Source organism: Odontesthes bonariensis, chromosome 4 (assembly GCF_027942865.1).
Source record: "Odontesthes bonariensis isolate fOdoBon6 chromosome 4, fOdoBon6.hap1, whole genome shotgun sequence".
Taxonomy (NCBI): Eukaryota; Metazoa; Chordata; class Actinopteri; order Atheriniformes; family Atherinopsidae; genus Odontesthes; species Odontesthes bonariensis.
The window spans coordinates 19,473,700-19,496,124 of NC_134509.1; positions in this window are offsets into that span (position 1 = coordinate 19,473,700).

Genomic DNA, 22,425 nt, shown 5'->3' on the forward strand with positions numbered 1-22,425 from the left:
CAGAAGAGCAGGATGATAGGGCATCTTGTTCCACTTGTACCATCTTTCCCTTTTCATTATTTATCTAGTGGCAGTCAGAATAAGGCTACACTCCAAATCCCACTGCCTGGCAACCTGTCAACCAGTTCATGTTGATAAACTGAGATTTGATTTAGTAGCCCCTACCCACCACACGCTTACCCATACATAAATTAAATCGTCTCTTCTGTCTTCACGTCTCTCTTTCTTTCTCTTTTGTACGCTCACTGTCGCTGCATGTTTTCTGATCTACATAGACTGTATCAGCTGTGCAATTCTCTCTGCGTAGACAAAAGTATTCGAACAAATCAAATGACCTAATCTCACCGAGTCAGAGCTGCCGCACAAAGTGTTTTCCAATATCTGCACTGAACAGTCATACGACTGGATTACGAAGCCAGATCAGATATGGGCGAGGCGATGAGGTTGGAGGACATGTTGCATGGCCCTCGTATCAACACGGTAGGGATGGCCTGTATGTTAAATCGTTCACCAGGTGGAATTTGTCAATATAAATATGTTTTGATGGTGGGCAGAGCAAAACAAAAGCTGACAAATAGAACAATGATTTTTTTTGGCAGAAGAGCAATTTGTGGCATTGATGCAATCTGCTGCAAGCCTGGCAGCAGGGTGAGAAAAGCCGAGAGTAAAGCTGGGCAAAGCCGCATGGTCTGCTGCACCGATCACATACGTGACATCATGGGGATAAATTCACTTTGTCAGACACGAAAAAAATATTCTTATATCAGTGCCACTTCTTTTTGAAGGCATTTAAAACTAAAAAGCACGTAGACCATCACTTCACAGCTGCAGCCTTATGTCAAGCTTTGCCACAATCGCTGCAAAGTAAAGCAGAAAGTTACGTTATGCCGTGTGGATCCCTCTATGTGACCGCAGAGACCCAGTCTAACCTCTCAGGAACAGTGGGCAGCCGAAGGAAGAAAATCAATTCCTGTTTTCAGGCCAGTGCCTTGGTCAAGGACAAATGATAGAATTATTTCTTATTTCATCATTGACTGAGCTCCTTGTAACTGTAACGCTCATCTAATCGATAGTCTTATATTAAAAAAGGACTAAATAACCATGTGGGATGTGAGGGGGCTCGCTTGTACTGACAAACCCACATATGATAGTCACAAAAATAGATTTTCCCAGCCTCACCAAACCTGACAGCTCAAACCGAAAAGAGCTGTAAAATGACAATATAAAGAAATGCAAAACAACCAGTAGGGGATTGAACAAACCTCAATGAAATGCAAAGTGTCTGCAAAGAGGAGAAACAAAAAGAACCATCATAAGACATTAAATACTCACAAAGAGACGGAAGCTGACAGCAAAGAGCAGAATCTGCCTAAAATGACATTCAGAGATGGCAACAGATGATAAAATCACTTGAAAAAACACAAAAAAGATCCAAACGGACTGTAAAAAAAACTGTATCCACACCTCATTAAAAGCAGGTGCAGAGTGATTTATTTCTGTTAAAGTTTGGATAAAGTGAGTCTCTGTGCTCAGAGATTATTTTCTGAGGTTTGGAATCAATCAGCTGAGAAGATTCTGTGCAAATGAATAATGATAATCGTAAATTACAGCCTGACAGGTTGAGCTCCACCTTCATCAATTGCAACTTTGAAATAATTTTTCATTACATTCACATCATCATCTTGTCATGTATTTGTTCAGCGTTGTTTTTGTACTTCTACATCGATATATTATCTGAAGTGTTCTTCCAACACTGACACATTCAGGCTTCAGATAATAAGACTGATCTCACTGATGCTGCAGAGAACCTTTAATGTCCATACCGCTGAAACAAAACATACTCCTGATAACTCAGAAAACATGATTCAAGGATCGTGTTCACATAAATGTTTGCATAGAAAACATCTTTAAAGTCAGAAGCAAAATGACTGTGCGGGAACACGCACAATATATTCTTGACAAGGATTAAAAACCTGGGTCAAAACACCAAGTCATCCATCACAAAAACAATCAATGCAGTTTATATCTGATAATCTGAATGGGTGCTGTGGTTGGTACAACTTACTGTCACTTTATCTGAGCAGCAAACAGAAATGGAAGCAGTTGGAGTCCCTTTATTTTTACTAAGCGCTGCTTTATCTGCTTAAAAGGACGAGCCACCACTTACTGTTTTTGCTCTCCAGCTGAAGACGTGTGCACACCTCACTTTTTCCTTTAAGACATACACTATGCTAGCCTGACTACGTCATACTCACGATTCTAGTCAGAATGTGAGTCTGATACCGCTCAATAGAGTTTTGAGTATGGGGCGTGTTTCAACCGAACCAGGAGAAAAAATGCCTCTTCGCTCAATTGGATAGACCTACAACCAATCAGAGCAACGTAGTATGTGACGTAGATTAAGCAACACACAATTGTTGTAGGAAGGACGGCAAAAACATCTTTTCTATCGATAAAAGCCTTTATCGCGTTCCTCTGTTCGTCTTTCAAAATGAATGCAATGTGGAGATCCTGTAGAACAGACTCGATGGCAGAATCTACACACCCTAGCTCTCCAGCAGCAGCCATGTTTGTTTCAAACGAAGTTAAACCAAGCGCTCTTTAGTGACGTACTCGATAATGTCCCTGTTGATCATCTGTCCATCATCGTATAAAGCCCACCCTGGCAATCTGATTGGGTCGACCGATTCTTGGTCGGGCATAATGATTTCCCAACTGAGCAGAGCCAGACCGAACTTCCCGACCAAAACTTTTATGGGCGGGGCTAAGTTCGGCTGGCATCCAGGCTAACACTATGCTACCAAAAGTCTTCACTCACCCATCCAAATAATTGAATTCAGGTGTTCACATCGCTTACATGGCCACAGGTGTATAAATCCAAGCACGCCACCACTGGACTCCAGAGCAGTGGAGACGCGTTCTCTGGATTGACCAATCACGTTTCTCCATCTGGCAATCTGATGGAGTCTGGGCTTGGTGGTTGCCAGGGCAGTGGTACTTGTCTGACTGCATTGTGCCATGTGTAAAGTTTGGTGGAGGGGAGATTATGGTGTGGGGTTGTTGTTCAGGAGCTGGGCTCGGCCCCTTAGTTCCAGTGAAAGGAACTCTGAATGCTTCAGCATAACAAGAGATTTTGGACCATTTCATGCTCCCAACTCTGTAGAGTAGTATTTATAGAGTATAGTATAATATATATAGTATATAGTATTTATACTCTATATAAATAAAGAGTATTTATGGGCTGAAGTGGAAAACAGAACATAGATGTATCTGATTCACTTTAATCATCAGAATCTACCAACATCAGTAACTTCATCTGATTTCACTGCTCTCATCTCAACTGCTGATATAAAAGAACTAAATCAACGACTCTCTTCTGTCTCCTGGATGTGTAAGTAGGATTTTTTCCTTAATAGCATTTTACAATCAAGAATTGTTGGTCTTAATGAACCCTTTTCATTTTTTCCATGTATTAATTTGTGTATTTTACCGCAGGTCTCTGAGTCTTTCACAGATTTCTACAGAAATAACTTTTTTTTTTTTTCAAAGCGTGAGTCTTAGTCTGCTGCAGCGGCTTCACTGGTTCAACAGAATAACGGTTAAAAGCCGTCAAAACGTGTGTACGTAATGCATCAAGTCTGTCTGTCAGTGTGTGTGTGTGTGTAGAGGAGGGTCTGAAGTCTGTAGACATCAAACAAAAATCTCTTTGTCCACTAGGCCTGTAATCTGGAAAATAAAACTATTTCTGTAAAGAAACCTCAAAATTAGCCAATTCTGGATCTTCAGGCGCCATGAACAACATTTAAGGCTGCTGCTGACGAACATGAAACATTTTCCTTTCCCCTGCGTATTCTGCTGTGAGAATTCTGAGACTTTCCATTCAAACGTCTTTTAGCTTTGAACACGAGTGGTCAGATCAAAATGCTGGGCTTTGCATTGCCTCATCTTTTAAATCTTTGCTGGAAAAGGAATGCAAGGGAGAAAAAGAGCAATGTGTAAAATGTTGTGACATCTGATAACAGAGCTGCTGAGTGTAACCAAATAAATACCCTCCCTCACTACGTGCCCCTTTTAAGGACGCGGTAACGCTCAAGATAGAGGCCTAAATGTAGATATAACTGCTCATTTCCAGCTAATGAAAACATAATTATATTCACGTTCCACCAATTCTAAATTCAAAATGCACTCATGAATATTGTGTAAAATGTCAGTTAATTACACATTGGTTGTTTTAAACCTTCAAATCATCAATAAGTGCATTTAAATGATTTAAAAGAAAAATTGAATGATAGTCTTTGTTCAACCAAAACTAGAATTTTAAAATGCATGTAAACCTAAATTGAACAAAATGCGTCTGAAAACCAAATTAACTCACCCAAATAATACTGTTGGGTTTGTTTTTATGCATCTGCTCAGCGAGACTCGAATGGACCCAGGTGGGCTGTACATGTTCCAAAGTTCACACTTTTAGCATCTGTTTTGTAAAACCAATGATGTGCAAGTGTAAGTGTGTAATAACACCTCTGAATTCCCCAAAAACTGCTCTCATTCACATATATTTCTGTCTCTGTCATGGTTGAGTGGTGACTTAAAAAGAACACAGGGGCAGGATGGATGCAGGTAGGTGGCAGACGAGGGGGTCCGAGTTCTGGGAGCCAAAGTTCCTTCATCCAAACAGATGATTCAGAAAGCCTGGTGGGGAACACAGGAGTCCAAATCCACACTGTAGAGAAAACTGTTCAAAACAAGTTCAGAGAGTCAGCAAGATCAAATCCAGGTCCAAGGTCAAGGATTCCAGAGCAATCCAAGCATAATAATCCAAAAGTATCCAAAGGCAAAAATCCAGGAAGCAGGCATAAGGTCAAGACAGGGCAGATGGGTCAAAAACTCACAGAACCGATCAGGGGCAGGGCGGAGATCAGGGTCAAAAACAGGTGCAGGGAGGTAGACAAGAAAACAGAGGTTAGGGCTGGAGAGAGAACTTTCAGGAAGGTGGCACAATCTGGTAAGAGACCAGAGCTGCAGGCCTGCATAAGAAGTGGAGACGGGTGAGAATGATCGGCAGTGATTACCAGAAGGGAGGTGAGGGAAGCTCAGCGAGAGACGAGATGAACCAAATAACGTCGGCACAGGAAGCGAGCTGGAGACCAAGACAGTTTTGTTTGTCAGACGGCTAAACACATTGGAAATTGTGATAAAAATCACTCCATTAAAACTCAATCTGTCAAATGACATGCTTAAAGGGATAGTTCGCCTCTTTTGACATGAAGCTGTATGACATCCCATACTAGCAATATCATTTATGAACATTGACTTACCCCCTGCTGCGTCCTATGAGTCGTGTTCCAGCCTCGTTTTGGCGTTGACGAAGGTAGTCCGGCTAGTTGGCTGGGGCCACAAAAATAAAGTGTTTTGCTTCTCAAAACAATATGCGTTCAAAAGAGTAATACATTTGCATCACAAAATCGTTCATCCGGAAAAAGTCAGACCTCACAATTGCTTGGCGCTATTTTCTCTCCCAGTAGGGGGTAAGTCAATGTTCATGCACGATATTGCTAGTATGGGATGTCATACAGCTTCATGTCAAAAGAGGCGAACTATCCCTTTAAAGCATCTCCAAACTGTCGCTGTGCTCTAATAAAATCCTGGTTTTATAACCACAGCGTCATCTGAAAAAAAATCCCCATTTGAGCAACTTAAAGCAGTGAATTTAGAATTTATTTGTTTATTTTCTTTGATTTAAAACTTAAAATCTGCTCTTGTGCTTGTTTACTGGGACAAGGATGGTGATCCAGAGGAATGGACGATTCGAGATGAAGCCGTAACATGCGCAGTGACTGTGTTGACACGAGGTAAAACAATGGAAATAAGTCCAACACTTTGATCTACAACTAGGTTTTATATTCTAGAAATTTGTAGCACATCAACAGTAAAATTACCACCCAAACTAAGACAAGCTGCAGATCCAGGTGATGCATTATCTGTGGTATGATCCTGTAGGTCAATATGACTGACGTTTGACTCGTTCTTCTAGAAATATAGATCATGGCTTCATATTAAACTCTTCAGGTGATTCTAAACAAGTAAAAATGGTAAATTATGTGGATAATCTGATTGATTCCGAAAAGTCCTCTGGAATTAGAGAAGGATGTGTGTGGGATTGTTTGAAATGAGAGGGGTGAGGCGAGGTAATGTGTCTGGGAGCACACCGCTGTAAGTCTTCCTCCTCTTCATCATCGTGCCCTGAGCTGAAACAGAGGGAAATGGATGAGATAACGATTCAGACAGCAGAGGTGGCCCAATCAATTCCTTCTCAGATGCTGCTATAACTGCCCAGGCATTTTAAATACTCTTCTGTGCCTCTGAGCTTTTTTCAATTCAAGATGCTTCCACTGAACCTCCTCCTTCCTCCAAATGATGCATTGATGGTGTCAGGTCGACCATATGCCTACTAGCTGAGTGGTAAAACTCAGATGTATAATCTCAGATGCAGCAGAGGCTTACAGTTTAATTCTGGAGAGGACAAATTATGATAATATTCAACTCACTGATGAGATCCAGCAACACGTGCAGAAACCTTCTTTCTGCCATCATATCATTACCAGTATTACAAAGTCATTGTGCGGCTACGTAATTAAGAAGAAGAAGAAGAAAGCTCCAAAACAAAATGGTGACAAACTTCAAAGATTAACAAGAAATTCCACATAAGGATGTAAACATAAACCTACAAGACTTCTTTTCTCAGCCAGGAGGGAATATAGAAACTGATTTGTGGGTGCGTTTAAAGAGTGTGCATGTGTCACATTTGGCAAATACTGCATAAATGTTAATAAGATATCTACATGAGTATTATTGGGATTGATTGGCAAAGTTAAGCAGTGGTGCTGATGGGCTGATCGTGTTCAGCCTTAAGGTTTAGTCAACCTTTTACTCTAAAATTTAGATCTGCATCAGTTCTCACTGCCTTCAACATCTCTGTGGATCTAATTCAATAACTGCAAGCACATATGGCTACTGATGCATATGATACAAAACTAACTGCAGAGAAAACAGAATAATGTGCAATAACATTGATGCACGTGCAAAATGTTACAGATTCACAACGAAGGCTCAAAAATGACTGTTACATTAGGCTATCTATCTATCCATCTATAAATCCATAAATAAGACACACGTTTGACCCAAATCATGGCTTCCCCAGTCCTTCCTCTCTCCCGGTTTATTCTTACTCTTGGAGGCTTATGGTTTAGGCTGTAAAAACACAAGTGGGTTTCGACAGTAGAATTCACATTTAGAAGAAAATGTATGGTTAGTGGTGACACATATTAATTCTCAGGGGTAAGGATATCAGTCATGCCATATAAAGAATGCCTAACAAAATCCTGGGATACGTTGCCATTTCAATTTCTATCTGTGAATTTTGACACCGCTAAGTTTTGGAGATGTGGACAAACGCACCGATTACATGTTTTCAGCTGAGACTCGGCTGCTTTATCAGGCAGAGAGGGAACAAACAGGAACAAAAACTACACTGGCTATGGTGGGTTTGTGTCTCTGTGAGAGTTCTACGCCGCACAAGGTCACTGGAATCTTTCTCATATTCTGTTTCTTGAAAGATGTTTTCAGTAAGTACTGACCGGGCAGAAGAAACAAAGCAAATTAAAAAGTGGATTAGATTTCTGGGGTTTAAAAGAGTGCATGTCGAGTTTCGAGGGATGCTGATATTTGCATTAAAGGGAAAAATGAACGTGGTCAGAGTGAGGTGAGATGATTGATATCAATCCTATAAGTTTTTATTGCTTTTCTTGATAAATTTGATAAATATGTAGACTAGTTTTGCCTTGGCTGAAGCAGGCAGAAACTTGGTAATTGGTGGTTTTAAACCCATTTTGATCATTTTATGTCAATCACTCAGGATTTCAAACTATTCCTTTACGTTCTGTCACTTTCTCATACATATGGAAACCCAAAATGAGCCACTTCACAGCTCCAAAGCTCTCTGAAAAATTAGAAATGTGCATAATAGACACTATAATAAGGAGGAAACGGGCCCAACACAGGCAAAAGGATATGATGATCATTGACCGAGACACCTGCCATACTTAATACACATGAATAGTGTGAGAATGTTTATGTATGCACATATGTGCATGCTTGTTTGTTTGCACATGTAAAAGTGAACAGGGGGCATCTGGCTGTCTCTGATTTTGCACATTTCCATTCAGGCAGAGAATAAGCAGGCTGGCACTTAATGAGCCGATTACCGGGAGCAGCATATGGTGTGTTCTCTGTGGTTCTCCTGGCTCCACCATTAGTGATGATGAGAGCTGGGAGAGATGTGGAGTTTGGGTGGGTCAGCTTGGGGAGAAGATCCAAAGACACACAAAGTGGTTTTGCGATGACACGTTCTCTCTGGGAAGCAAAGAACAAAGACGGGAGAGGCAGAAAGGGCCGTGGGGTTTGGCAGTTTGCTCCACTTTGTGTCATATCATTATAAAGTCCACTTTAGAAGATGGCCAAATGTCCCACAGTGTTTAAAGGAGCTGTTTTTAATCAATGAGGGGATGCTTCAGGCTGTTTAGACTGATGCAAATTCTCAGGATAAATTAAAAGTATAGAAATATGTCACTGATTCTGGTTTTAAAAGAATCTGCTCATTAAAAATGACAACTTTAATCATTTCCACAAGAATAGATGCAGATGATTTTATAATCAAATCGATGCATAATGTTCATGAGGGTGCCAAAGAAAAGTTGAATTTAGTTATTCAAGAAATGTTACAGTATTCATGCTGTTCTGCTTTCAGCAACAAGTCTTAATTTTCTTCTCTGTCACTCCGATTCTCATCACTCTTCACATCCTAACGCTTGTTTAAAAACCCTTCATGTCGGTTTCAAACTAACTGGATATCCCTTCAGTAGCTGATGCACCAGGAGTCCCGATAGTAAATGCCACATCACTCTACAGCAATGGTCCCCAAACTACGGCCCGCGGGCCGCCACATCATTTTTTATGGCCCTCCAATATATATATATATATATATATTTATTTATTTATTTTTTTCATTTTTATTTAAACATGTCACATTGACAGAACAATGACATACTCAAATGTAAACAGTTTTTGTTTTTTTAACTTAACATATTCACACCTCCTCATATAGTACAAATCAGGGGCGTCTGTAGCTTGAGCAAATGCTGACATTGTGTCTTTGTTAGCCTAATGCACAAGAGAGAGCGAGCGATTCTGTTGTCAAGAACCTGGGAGCTAATGTGCGCTGTCAGCACTTAAGCACTTCGTGGATACTACTGAAACGTGAAGATTGTGACGACGTGACAAATTTGTTTTGTTTAGATCAACCACTCTCAGAGATCGCATGAAACACCGATGACGGTGTCTTAGCTCTGTGTTTTGGTAACCCAGCTTGACCGTCGGAGCCCAGTCCACTGACAGTAGCTAACAACGCGCTGGGGCAGCCTTCAAAACAAAGCCCAAACGTAGCCCGTATTACATTACTGTTGATTGGCATTTAGCAACATAATACTTTACTGCACTACTACAAAACTGTTAGATTTCCCACATACCTTTGAAAAGTGGTCACCGCAGACACGAGCATTTGCAAATTCAGCTCCTCCAGTCTGTAAACGTAGGTTAACTATCCACTTTTTGCGGCGTTGTTCTGTGAGTTTTTTTCCATTTCTCACCTCTATGGGCGATTACCTTCGGTACCCGATAGTAACCCTTTCCCTTCTCTCGGTTAGACCGATTGCTACATCCAAAAACGGCACAAAACTGAGGTATTTTGGGCAAAAAGTGGCAGACAAAACACAGTGTTTTCAATGGGCTCCAGCTCAGGCTGCCCACCACCTGGGTAGAAAAATACGGAAGTGACGTCAAGTGAAACCCTCCTATTAAAGGCACAATGTGCGATTTTTATGTCATTTTGAAGTGTATTGCATACAAAAAACACCTATACATACCATAAGAGTGTGCAGAAATAATCCTACTGGCATGTCCTAACCAAAGTTTATACGCAGCATAGCTGAGTTTTACTGCAGAATTAGCAGGCTAACTGATAGCGCCGGACCGGCAGTTTTTCTGGCCAGGAGGTGGCGATATAGAGTAAAATCAACCTCCGTTCAACCCCAGGCAGGAGAAGAAATCGCTGGTCTGGCGCTGGCGCCAAGGTTGAACGCGGCATCTAGGCTATCACCTTTAGCTTGGCTAGCGTTCACTGATAGAAAAGTATGAGGTAGACTAGACTAGTTAGCACCAAAACACTGCCGTAAACTGTCCATCTGTCAGCATCCCCTGGCTGTTCTTTGGGAAATGAATTGTGGTGGTGAGGAATATTAGCTCCAAAACGTAAGTATATTTTCTTGCAATTCATATGTCCTCTAAAAAAAGTGAGGTGGCCTAGCTAGTTGACAAGCCAGTCTATTGAATGATCAAAAGCTATTCATTTGTCACAGATGCTTTTCACGAACCTGCGATTGAAACGCTCTCAGTAGGCGTAACGCTCTCAGCCTCCACTTGTCTCTCTGCCCCCTTTCCCCTGAAAAAATTCCTGATGTCCATCTTAGGCTATTACTTTCAATGTCACCCTCAGACAAAATGGCAAACCAATGTAGAATAAACCCCTTCTGCATGATGGGAAACCTTTATTTGTTATTTTCGCGACAAAATGAATCAACACATGTCCATATTTGGGCATGTCAGAATCCTGCGGTCTGAGCTGGTTACAAAGTTGCATGATGACAGCAGCGCCGCGGTAGTCTATCACCGCTCAAAGTGTGGTCCCGTGACGGAGCTCTCCTTCTTTTTCTTCTTCTTCGTTCTTCTTCTTATTATTATTATACATATTTTTCTTTATGTCAGTCCAGAGAGATTCGGGGCTGAAGCCCGGAGATTCGGGGCTGAAGCCCCGAATGACCAGGTCTCTCGACGCGCATGGTACAAATTGAAAGAAAATAAATTATTGTAGTGTGGGCTATCTCTTATAGATAAATAAACATTGAAAGATCTTAGGTGCACTAGATAAAAAAAAAGGGATAATAAAGGCCCTCCAAAATATGTCCGTAATGTATTCCATCCCTCCCGCACCGGACTTCAACACCGTCAATCTTATTTTTCCCCGTTCATTCTCTATGGCGACTACATATGTCATTCCTTTTTTGGCCACTGGTAGGTTTTGGCGCTGTTGCGCAGCCTTTTTCAGGTTATTGGGAAATAATACTTTTATGTCTTCAGATGGCTTTTTTTTTTTAAAGATTTTATCAAAACATTCATTGTAAAATGTTTGAATGAATTGTGCATTTAATGAGCGGAGTAATAGTAAATTAGACTCATTATTTGCAAAATAAGTGTTGCAATATATAGGCCTATTGATTTATTGATGGTTCAAATGTATTTGGTTAGCCATGAAGAAGTGCTTGTTTAAGGTTAGGAAATAACAGTTAGGAAAAGTTACAAATTCACAAAAAATACTCCTTATTGCGAAGAGTCATGTCCTGCAACAGTCATGTCAGCAGCTTGTAAAATCCTTGTCATCGTAAATGATCGTAAATGATCATAAATGATCGTACTCTGTGAGGTTACCTTGTGCAAGTGGAAGAAAGAAAAACAGCACATTTCTAACAGAATTATCCTGAATCTGAGAGTACCAACTGTGTTCATGATTTTTCTCTCCAGCCCTGAGAAAAACTTTCTTTCATGATGAAATAACCCAACATTTTTATGCCTTTTTATTAGTGCATAATTCAGTCTCATTGATTATTTATTCAAGTGAATGGGGACTAACTGCCGAAACAGCCCGGAGGTGGATTGAGGGATTATTGAGTTGTGATTTAATGGAATCCCGGATGTTCTGCAGAAGGGCCTCCTGTCACAGCATTGTCAGTTTAACCATTTATCTTTTTTCTCTTATAAACTACTGTAACGGTCTTCTGACTGGACTCCCCCAAAAGAGTCTCAAACACCTGCAGCTCATTCAGAACGCTGCAGCCCGAGTTTTAACCAGAACAAAGAGATCAGATCACATCACCCCAGTTCTCAAGTCTTTACATTGGCTCCCGGTCAGATACAGAATAGATTTTAGAGTTCTGCTACTCGTCTACAAATCACGAAATGGTTTAGGTCCAGAATACATGAATGACATGCTGGTAGAGTATAAACCCAGCAGAGCTCTGAGATCTGCTGACTCAGGTCAGATAGTGGAGCCCAGAGTTCAAACCAGACACGGTGAAGCAGCTTTTAGCTGTTATGCTGCACACAACTGGAACAAACTACCAGCAGAACTGAAATCAGCCCCAAATGTAAGCACTTTTAAATCCAAGTTAAAAACATTTCTCTTTCGGTGTGCTTATGGTTGAGTTTATATTTTTCTTTTTCTCTCTTCTTTGATTGCTTTTAACTGTGTTTTAATTTTTATTATATTTTTTTCTCTTTAAATTTCTTGTTTTTATGCTGCTTTGTGCTGTTATTTCAAATGCCTTGTCTTTATGTAAAGCACATTGAGTTGCCTGTGGTATGAAATGCACTATATAAATAAAGGTGCCTTGCCTTGCCTAAACTGTAACTGTCCTGATTATTGACCATTTTTTTTGTCTCTTCTATAGCAACCTTCTAACCCAGCACTCATCCTGTATGGTTTCTTTCCTCCATCGTATTCCCACCATCTCATGTTGTCAGCTGGTTGAAGGGTAGAGCTCAGAAAGAACTGATGCAAACTCCATTGATGATTTGGTGGTGATTAAAAATCAATCGTGAACATAGGTTGTGATGTTAACTGATTTGATGTAGTTGTGCTTTATTTGACAGATCTAAGAAATTCATTTAGGGTTTTCAAATAGTTTAGTCCTAATTATCGGGCATTGGACAAAAACACATCTGAGTTAATGATTCTGCATTTCAAAGCTCACATTTCCAAGGGCTGTGATGGAAGAGAATCCAGTAATAAGCTGCAAGTCTCCATTTCTCTTTTATAGCTTGAGGCCCGTGGAGAGAGCAAAAATTAGCATGTTCATCTGACCTCCTGTGCAAGAGTTACATTTATTCAACATTTAATTGGAATTAATTCATGGGGTTATCTCCATATTATGTAAAATAAATAGGACTAAACTGCTTAAAAGTATCCTGTAAATCATTGAGTTATAGGATTTATAGAATTAAACTTTATTTAAAAAAGAAATTCTAAGAGTGTATCATCTAAATTTGATTGGAGACCTGATCTAAATATAGATTTCAGTGACTTTACAGGGATTCAAATCAGGGATTTCACTAGTGCAATGACAAACCAAGCCGCAGGATCCAATAAAAACATATTTTTCAAACTCCTGAAAGTCTTGAGTCACCTCCACCCCTGAAAACCCCAGAACTGCCGTCAGCTGCCTTTGTCCCCACATGATTTTGATCATATTTGTCCCAGCAGGGTCTCTCCTCAGTAAACACAGCAATACAAGCAGCAGGGGCAAAAGAGGACGTATATCCAGGCTGTATATGAGATATACATTCACACTGCCATTCCAAGGACATGATGTATTTGCCAGTCATGGAGAAAGTTTGTTATTTTGCTGAAATCAGAAACCCTCAAGCCTGGTTTATAGTCGGTAACGCAAGACGCAAAGCAAGACGCAAGAAGAAACGCAAGCCCTTGCGCGGTTGCAAGCCCCCCATTGCGAGCTTGCGTGTGTCACCTCAATTTTCTAAACTTCACGCAAGAAAAGACGCAAGCCTACTACTTGAAAACGACATACTCATCGATCTGACAGTATGCAGAGCGTTTACACACAGTGCACTTCACTCCTGCCCGAGCCGAAATCAGCCAGCCTGAAAAGCTGATTTCGCTTAAGCTATAAACTCTGTAAATATATAACTTTAGCAACATTTGAAACATTTTCAGGCGAGAAAGTAGTCGTTTAGACCCCCAAGGTGTTGAAAATCTGACAAAATACCGGCTATTTACAAGAAGAAGAAGCATGAATCACTCGAAGAGGTCCTGGCGGTGAATTTCCTTTCATCATAGTAGGCTTGTCATTGAAAAAACCCGCTACTGCACCTACTGTCCTGGCAGTGAATCGCCACGCAGCACACGCAAGCGCCGACAAAGCTAAATGAAGTATAAACGTCTCGAGCCATTAACATACGCGCAAGAAGAAAGCGCAAGGGCAGTTAAAAGAAGTATAACTCAGCCTTGAGTCTGGCTTCAGATACTTCTGCAGGATGCAGCTGGGTGGGTGCTGTCTTTTGTTATCCTTTGACCTGTAAAGAGAGACGTCATCTCAGGGAATCTTTGATGCTTGGAAGATACAAACCAAAAAAACCTTCCTGCCTTGTTATGCTTCAGTTATAATATTCTCTATGTTCGTCTCTGTCCACGATAGAGAACTTGGCTCAAAAGATTAGACTCCTGTTTTTTTTTTTCTTTGGAATTACAGTCATTTAAACTTTCTTCACTTGGATGGAGATCATTTTTATGGCTGCTCGAATGAAATAATGTGGAATGTGTGCAGAATGTGCTTTTACATGGTCTGCTTGAACAATGCATGGACGTCCCTGGGAAAGATGTGTTCTTGAAGGCAGCATATGTTGCTGTAAAATCTCAGTGAGCTTTTCTGCATTAATGCTGCCATCACAGAAGTGGAAATGAGCTTTGCTCATTCGGGCCCTGATCCAACCCCATACCATCCCAGAGCCTGGCTGCAGGGACTGGTTGCTGACAGCAGTCTGGATGCTCCTTTTGCTCTTTGCTCCATTTCTTCCAAGAAAGATCTGGAACACTGATGGCTCTGACCACAGCACACGTTTCCACCGTGTGACGCTCCATCCCAGACGCCTCCGAGCCCAGAGAAGTGGACGCCGCCTCTGGACCAGGTTAACATCAGGCTTCTTCTCTGCACAGTAAAGTCTGTGAATGGAACTCTGGATCGTAGTGCTGGACAAAGGTTTCCCACAGTAATCCCTTGTCCATGTGCTTCTATCAGCTGTTGATGAATGAGGGTTCTTGATGCAGCGCCGTCTGAGGGATCAGAGATCACGGGGGTCCAGCTTAGGCTTGCTCCCTTGTCCTTTACACTGAAACTCCTCCAGATTCCTTGAATGCTTTATTGATATTCTGCTCTATAGAGGGAGAAATATGCAAATCCCTTCCAGTCTTTCTCTGAGGAACGTTGATTTGAACACATTTGTGGACAAACGAGATTCTTTTCCTCATTACTACCCCTAAACTGCACCTGTCCCAACTGTCCATTTTCTGCACTGTGCATGAAAATAACATCAGCTAGAAATCTTCAATCACAGATGATATCGTACAGAAAACATAAAATATTTATTGTTCAGAGTTTTTAGTTTAAAAGTTTGCTTTTTTCTTCATATCCTGTGAAAGGCTAAACATGTACGATAGAGAGTTTATTTCTTCATTCTAGTTTGCTTAATTGAGGAGTCTGAGAGGAATGGTGCAACCCTTCAACCTTGTTCTCGCTTATTGCATCAATCAGGCTCAAAAGCCTACAGAGATTTACTGACACCACTGCTTAACATCTAGCTTGAAAACTATCTCCAATTTTGATTCCAGCTACTGAAGCTGCATCTAAGGTTCTGCTGCTGTTATCAGTGTTTCAAGTCCAGAGTCACTGTCCAATTAAACGGCGATTCATCCCTTCGGAAGGAAAAAACGAAGAACCTCATCAACACGCTTATATTTGGCTGTATATGAAAAGACTGCAGCACGACGGTTGTGCTAATTGATGGAAAATGTCTTGATCCACTGCCAGCTTTAAAGAGGAAAGTCATCCTCAGTCAGTCTCAGATAGTCGGGGACAAGTGGTCACCAAAACATGGGCGCACACCCACACAGACGCGATCCCTGAAGGAGGCCTGGTACAGTGCCATTCAACATCAAAATCAACAATTCTCTATCCCTTAGCTTACCCTGTTGTGTCTGTTTGTCTGGAGTGTGTTTTGACACCGTCTGAACCAGCATTCGGCACAACAAACGCTGCTTCCAGTGTGTTACAACAGGGAAACTTGAGAGCTTGATGCTGGGTTTGAATGGTTACAGAGGCCTTTGGGCTTCATTGGGAGAAACTGTCTCTGTGTTTAATGAGCTTGGAGTGAACCCAGACGTTGGTTAGGGTAACCAGCTAACTGGTACCAGTTAGCTCAGTAAAACAGCAGCCCTGCAAACCCTGTCCTCTCTTTCTTCCCATCTCTATCTGTCTGAGAGTTACTACACCTCTCGGGCCGGTTTCTTTCTTTACTCCAGTTGCTTCTTCTGTTGGATCTGCTCAGCAACGACAATGGTCATGCACAGTTTTGCTCCTCCCCCTTCAGGCTATCTTTCCCTTCCTCATCCTGCTTCATTAGCTCTGGTTCCCTCAGAATCAGGACACAGAGAAAAAAGACAGCTGGATAGACACTCACATGCAAATACAGATTTTCCACCAGAGCTCTGCCTCTGAAACGTGTCACATGTGGATCAGTTGCTTTATTATAAAGGATGCGGCGGTAAAGTTGTTTCATGTCAGAGTCATCCAACCCGATGATATGTTGGACGAAGTCATTACTCTTTCATCACTTGGCATCGAGAAACCCTTAATTCTTGGTTTAAACATTACAGGAGCCGGTATCTGTAGGAGCTGGTGTCAAAATCTGTAAATTGTTTAACTCTGTAACAAAGAAATCAGGCTGTTCTGAAGTAATTAGCTTCTTTGCTGTTTTCTTCTAAAATTTCAAAATGAATGCATTTGACGTGTGATGAAAAGTGATGTCAAACTGAGAAAAATATGAGGGGGAAGACAAGGGATCAAAGAAAGAGAGACAGGGAAGCGTGGGTAATTTTCCTCTGCCTAGCAAGGCTGAAGCCCCTCTTCTTTCATTCGTCTTAAGGAGGCGGTGAGAGACTGCCATACTGATGGAGCTGAGGGGCTAAATATCTCTGTTAATGCCCAGATCAGGTGATCTGAAGGCTGGACGTGCTCCCCATTGTTTCAGCCGCTTGTATCAGTTTTATTCATGCAGACCAAAATGGTCTCTGACTGTTTTTTAAGAATATGCAGCCTCTAGTGTCCGAAGCTGGAGGTCATGAATTTTTGTTTTTGTTTTCTTTCTTTGTTTTATTTAACCCTGACCAAGTAAAGTTATTGGCCAGGTGATGTAAAGTATAGGTGTATATAGCTCTATGCCAGGGGTCTTCAACGTTTTTCAGGCCAGGGACCCCCAAACTGATGGAGATTTGGAGCAGTGACCCCCCTACTATTTATATGGCATACAATTTAGTTTTATATTTAACGGGGCCTAGTGCCGTGTATAAACATTGCTACTCTGTTATTGTCCATTCAATACTAAGCTATTCAAATAATACACAGGTTAATATATTCATGTTTTTATTTTAAACATGTGCAAGGTACAGAGTGGCCGTGCCACTGCCATTTATAAACAAACATCTTGCATACATCACAGTTATGCAGATGATACACAACTTTATGTGTCTGTGTCACCGGACGACTGCAGCCCAGCAGACGTACTGTGTCAGTGTCTGGAGGAAGTAAACACCTGGATGAGAGAGAATTTTCTACAATTAAATGAAGACAAAACTGAGATCATTCTGTTTGGTAGCAAAGAGAAGAGGGTCAGCGTTGGTAAATATCTTGAGACTCGGGACCTTACAATCACTGACCAAGTTCGTAACCTCGGAGTGTTGATAGACTCAGATCTGACTTTCAGCAGCCACATCAAAGCTGTCACCAAGGCAGCTTTTTACCACCTCAGAAACCAACAGAATTAAAGGTTTCCTCTCCCAAAAAGACCAGGAGAAACTCATCCATGCATTCATCTCCAGTAGACTCCATCACTGTAATGCTCTTTTAACTGGACTTCCCAAAAAGAGCATTAAACATCTGCAGCTCATCCAGAACGCTGCTGCTAGAGTTTTAACCCGGACTAAGAGATCTGAACACATCACACCAGTTTTAAAATCTTTACTCTGGCTTCCAGTCAGTCACAGAATAGATTTTAAAAGCCTGCTGATGGTTTACAATCTGTGATCTGTTCAGAGAATATAAACCCAGCAGAGCTCTTAGATCCAAGGACTCAGGTCAGCTGGTCCAGTCCAGAGTCCAGACTAAACATGGAGAAGCAGCATTTAGCTGTTATGCTGCAAACAAGTGGAACAAACTGCCAGTTGAGATTCAACTTTCACCAAATGGAGACATTTTTAAATCCAGGTTAAAAACATTTCTGTTCTCATGTGTCTATGCATGAAATATCTTTTAACTTATCTAGACTGTTGCCTGTTTTTAAATTCATTTAAATTATTTCATTTGTTTCTCTTTATATTCTTTTATGTATTTTTACATACATGGATGGCACACGTTTGCACACAATTTGTGAGAAAAAACTGTTTGAAAAAAAATAAAAAAATAAATAATTTTTTTAAATGTTAAAAATCGTCAAATCAACCAAAGATTTCGCGACCCCCCTGCAGTACCTCCGCGGACCCCCTGTTGAAGACCTCTGCTCTATGCAAATAGAACATTTTAGGGTATGGAGCCCACTCCTCTCTTCCTCAGGGTTGGCCTCTTTTTAGATCTGTAGTACTCAATAACCTTTGAAGCACATTGTTATAGTATGAGGAAGCATACAGTAAATATCCTGAGAGCTCAGGTCAGAGTGACAGAAATTCATTCTCAAAGACTTGACATTTCCTCTCATCTTGCACATGATGTCATTAGCAATGTGACTGTCTGTGGGTCATACCCACTTTTTTGGCGAAAAGGCGGAAAAAAATTTTTGAAGTGTCTCCAGTGTTTTATGTCTCAGGACTAATGGGAAACAGCTTATTGGGGATCACAATAAAATGGCAAAAAGTGTAGCCCTAAAACATTTTAACTCGTGACCAAAACTGTTCTAAAGTGCAAAATAAGTTTCACCAGCAGAGGGCGCTCGGTGTCGTATGCATCAGTAGCTAAAGCCCCAGCCGGTAGAAGAAGTAGTCAGTACGGGATGAAGCAGTTTGAACCAGAGGTTTGAACGCACAGCGAGTACGCCCCTAAAGCTAAAGAGTGAATTCGCAAGTGTAAGGGCGTGTACAGGTGATTAGCTGCAGTGTGTAGTTAAAATGGTGGACTGATCGCGGTAATTAACCACAGAACTGTTTCATGTCTTTGTGAGCTAAAAGGATATAAGCAAACTACTAAAAGATGCACATAGCGTCAGTAAAAACATGAGTTTATGGCCAAAATCTATATTGAACAGAGTAAATGTGTCATGTCATAGATGCTTGTGTTAACTGAATTACGGAGCTAAGTGTTGAGTCAAGTTAAGCTAAAGGCTAAGCTATGGAACACACACGCGGCCATCTGTTCCAGTCTAGTTATTAGGCCGCCATGAAAGTATTTTTGGGTTAGCACTATATATTTTCTGGATGATCAGAGGAAGTGTAAAATACTTTCTGTTCATTTCATGAAGATTGATTACGTTAAAAAGGGTTTAGTTTGATAAATACATTTTATAATTGATTAAAAAGGATAAAATAGTGGTTAAAAACAGTAGTTAAAAGCACTAAAAAACTGTAATCCGAGTTTATTATGGTATTTGTTCACACAGTAAAATGTATTTTTGTGATTTAGTCTGTTTAGTTTAGTTTATTTGTTTATTTCATTCATCAAAAGTTAAAACAATCAGTCAGTTAATGAAAGTGTTGTACGCGGATATAAAACTGTATAAATATGGAGAAAGTAATGCTGTTGTTTATAATAGGAACTGTTTCAGTACTACTTTGGTATTGGGTACCAAGTATGGTGTTACTGTTATTGTAAAACGGCAGAAGAAGTTAGTCAATACGTGATGAAGCAGTGCGCTCCTGTAACCTGCCCTACCCTATTTTCTGTGAAAAATAAATGTTGCACGGGAGATGAGTTGGCCCATCATTTTCAACAGTCTAACACATGCTTAAAGTTTTCAAGACAAAATACAAACCTGTCTGGAGACGTCCTGTCAATTTGGGACTTTGACACTTTAAATCACTGACAAATCCTTCCTTGAAGTATGGCCAGGCATCCAAACATGCTTTTGCATGCCTAAAATGAATGAAATATTAACATCATGTTTGCTCACAATGCACAGCACCACATTTGGGGAAAACCAAACACCATATCAGCATGATGATCCAGGCTTGCTCTGCAGCCACAGGACCTGGGCACCTTGCAGTCATTGAGTCCACCGTGAACTCCTCAAATGTGAGGCCATCTGTCCGACAGCTAAAGCTTGGCTGAAATTGCAAAAGGAGCTTTAAACCCAAGCACAGCTGCAAATCTAGTGTCTGAGAAAGAAGAAAAGAATCTAGTTTAATTGGGTGTAAGAGATTTAGTATCAGTTTCCTCTTTCATGCTGTGATACCAATGAATGCTTGACAATTATTTATGGTTTTTGACCAAATTAGTTCATTTTTATACACTTTTATGTTTTCAGAGTAGCAGTAAAAGGGACAACATTAACCATTAGGTGAAATACAATCCAGCTTTATTTATAAAGCACTTTACATTACCACAAGCACCAAGGTGCTGTACAGAATACATAAAAACATTAAAATTACACAAAAATCATAGTATACTAAAATCCAAAATACTTTAAAACACACATAACCAGCCATGCAATGAAAAACTAAAGTCAACATCTCACGTGGTGTCAGAAGCCAAAGCAAAGAGATGAGTTTTAAGAAGTGAGTGGGAGGGCTTATCATGGTGCAGCAGCTCAGAGAGGTAGGAAGGGGCGAGGCCATGGAGAGCTATAAAAACAAGTAAAATAACTTTAAAATTAATATTATAATATATGGGAAGACAGTTACCTGACTCCTGCCCTCTGGTATTCTAAGGGAACGCCCCCGCGTGTAGTTGATGAACGCAGCCAGATGACGTGAGTCAGGTTAGGAAGACAGTGGAAGTTAAAATGGGGAAATGTGCTGAAAAATAATGACTGCATAGATCTTGAATAAATACTACAGATTCTGAATCAAGGTGGGAAAACTTGGTGAAGTAAAGGCTTTTTATCTTGCATCCAGTTCATTTTTATTTTCTCTTATTTTTTCATAAGAACTGCAGGGTCTTCCCAAATTTCTGAAACTTAATGCCAATGAAAGTTTACGTTTCAGCTAACTCAAGTACAATTATATTTAACTTGTTTATTAAGATTAAGATCAGATTTATTGTCATGTAGATACAGGGAAATACACGAAATTACTCCCATCCAGGTTGGCAGCTGTTGAACACACACATTCACATGCACAGGGTCACGCTCATGGAGACAGATGCCATACACTGGAGCGGTGGGCAGCCAATCACAGCGCCCAGGGAGCATGGGGGTACTGTGCCCTGCCCAAGGGCACCTCGGCCTGTATGAGTTGATTAATGTGCATCGTCCATTTAAACAAATAGATTTAGTCCTAAATGCTTTTTCAAAGTTGGAACTTGCATTAACTCTTGATGCGTACTGTAGGAAGACCACTGAGGTGGTGAATGTGAGGTACTTGCCCAGATTCATCTGTATCAAACCAGAGAAAAGGAGACATTTCGCTTTTAAAAATTAAACTGAAGCCGTTGATCTCCTCTGTTTCCAAACACAGAGGAGCTGATGCAACACAGTGGTAAACATCCCCCTCTTCCAGCTTCTTTTAAATGTTTCTCTGCATCTTAATGATTTTATTTTTGAATCACATTTCTCAATTTTTAAGTTCCTTCTTCACCACGACGGGCCGGTGCAGAGCCCGCATCACTGCGGACGCCGCACCGATCCGTCTGTCAATCTCCTGCTCCATTTGTCCCTCACTCGTGAACAAGACCCCGAGAACCGTCGTGGTGAAGAAGGAGCAATCTATGTTCCTACCCTCACCTATGGTCACGAGCTGTGGGTAGTGACCGAAAGAACGAGATCGCGAATACAAGCGGCCGAAATTAGTTTCCTCCGCAGGGTGTCTGGGCTCTCCCTTAGAGATAGGGTGAGAAGCTCGGTCATCCGGGAGGGGCTCAGAGTAGAACCGCTGCTCCTCCGCATCGAGAGGAGTCAGATGAGGTGGCTCGGGCATCTGGTTAGGATGCCTCCTGGACGCCTCCCTGGTGAGGTGTTCCGGGCCCGTCCCACTGGGAGGAGGCCCCGGGGAAGACCCAGGACACGTTGGAGAGACTATGTTTCTCGGCTGGCCTGGGAACGCCTCGGGGTCCCCCCAGAAGAGCTGGAGGAAGTGGCCGGGGACAGGGACGTCTGGGTTTCTCTGCTCAAGCGGCTGCCCCCGCGACCCGATCCTCGAACAAGCGGCAGATAATGGATGGATGGATGGATGGAATTTTTAAGTTATTGTCGTACAATTTCAAATAAATAAAGAGTTTTAACTAATTTGCAACTCTTTGAATTTTGTTTTTATTGATAACTTTTCTG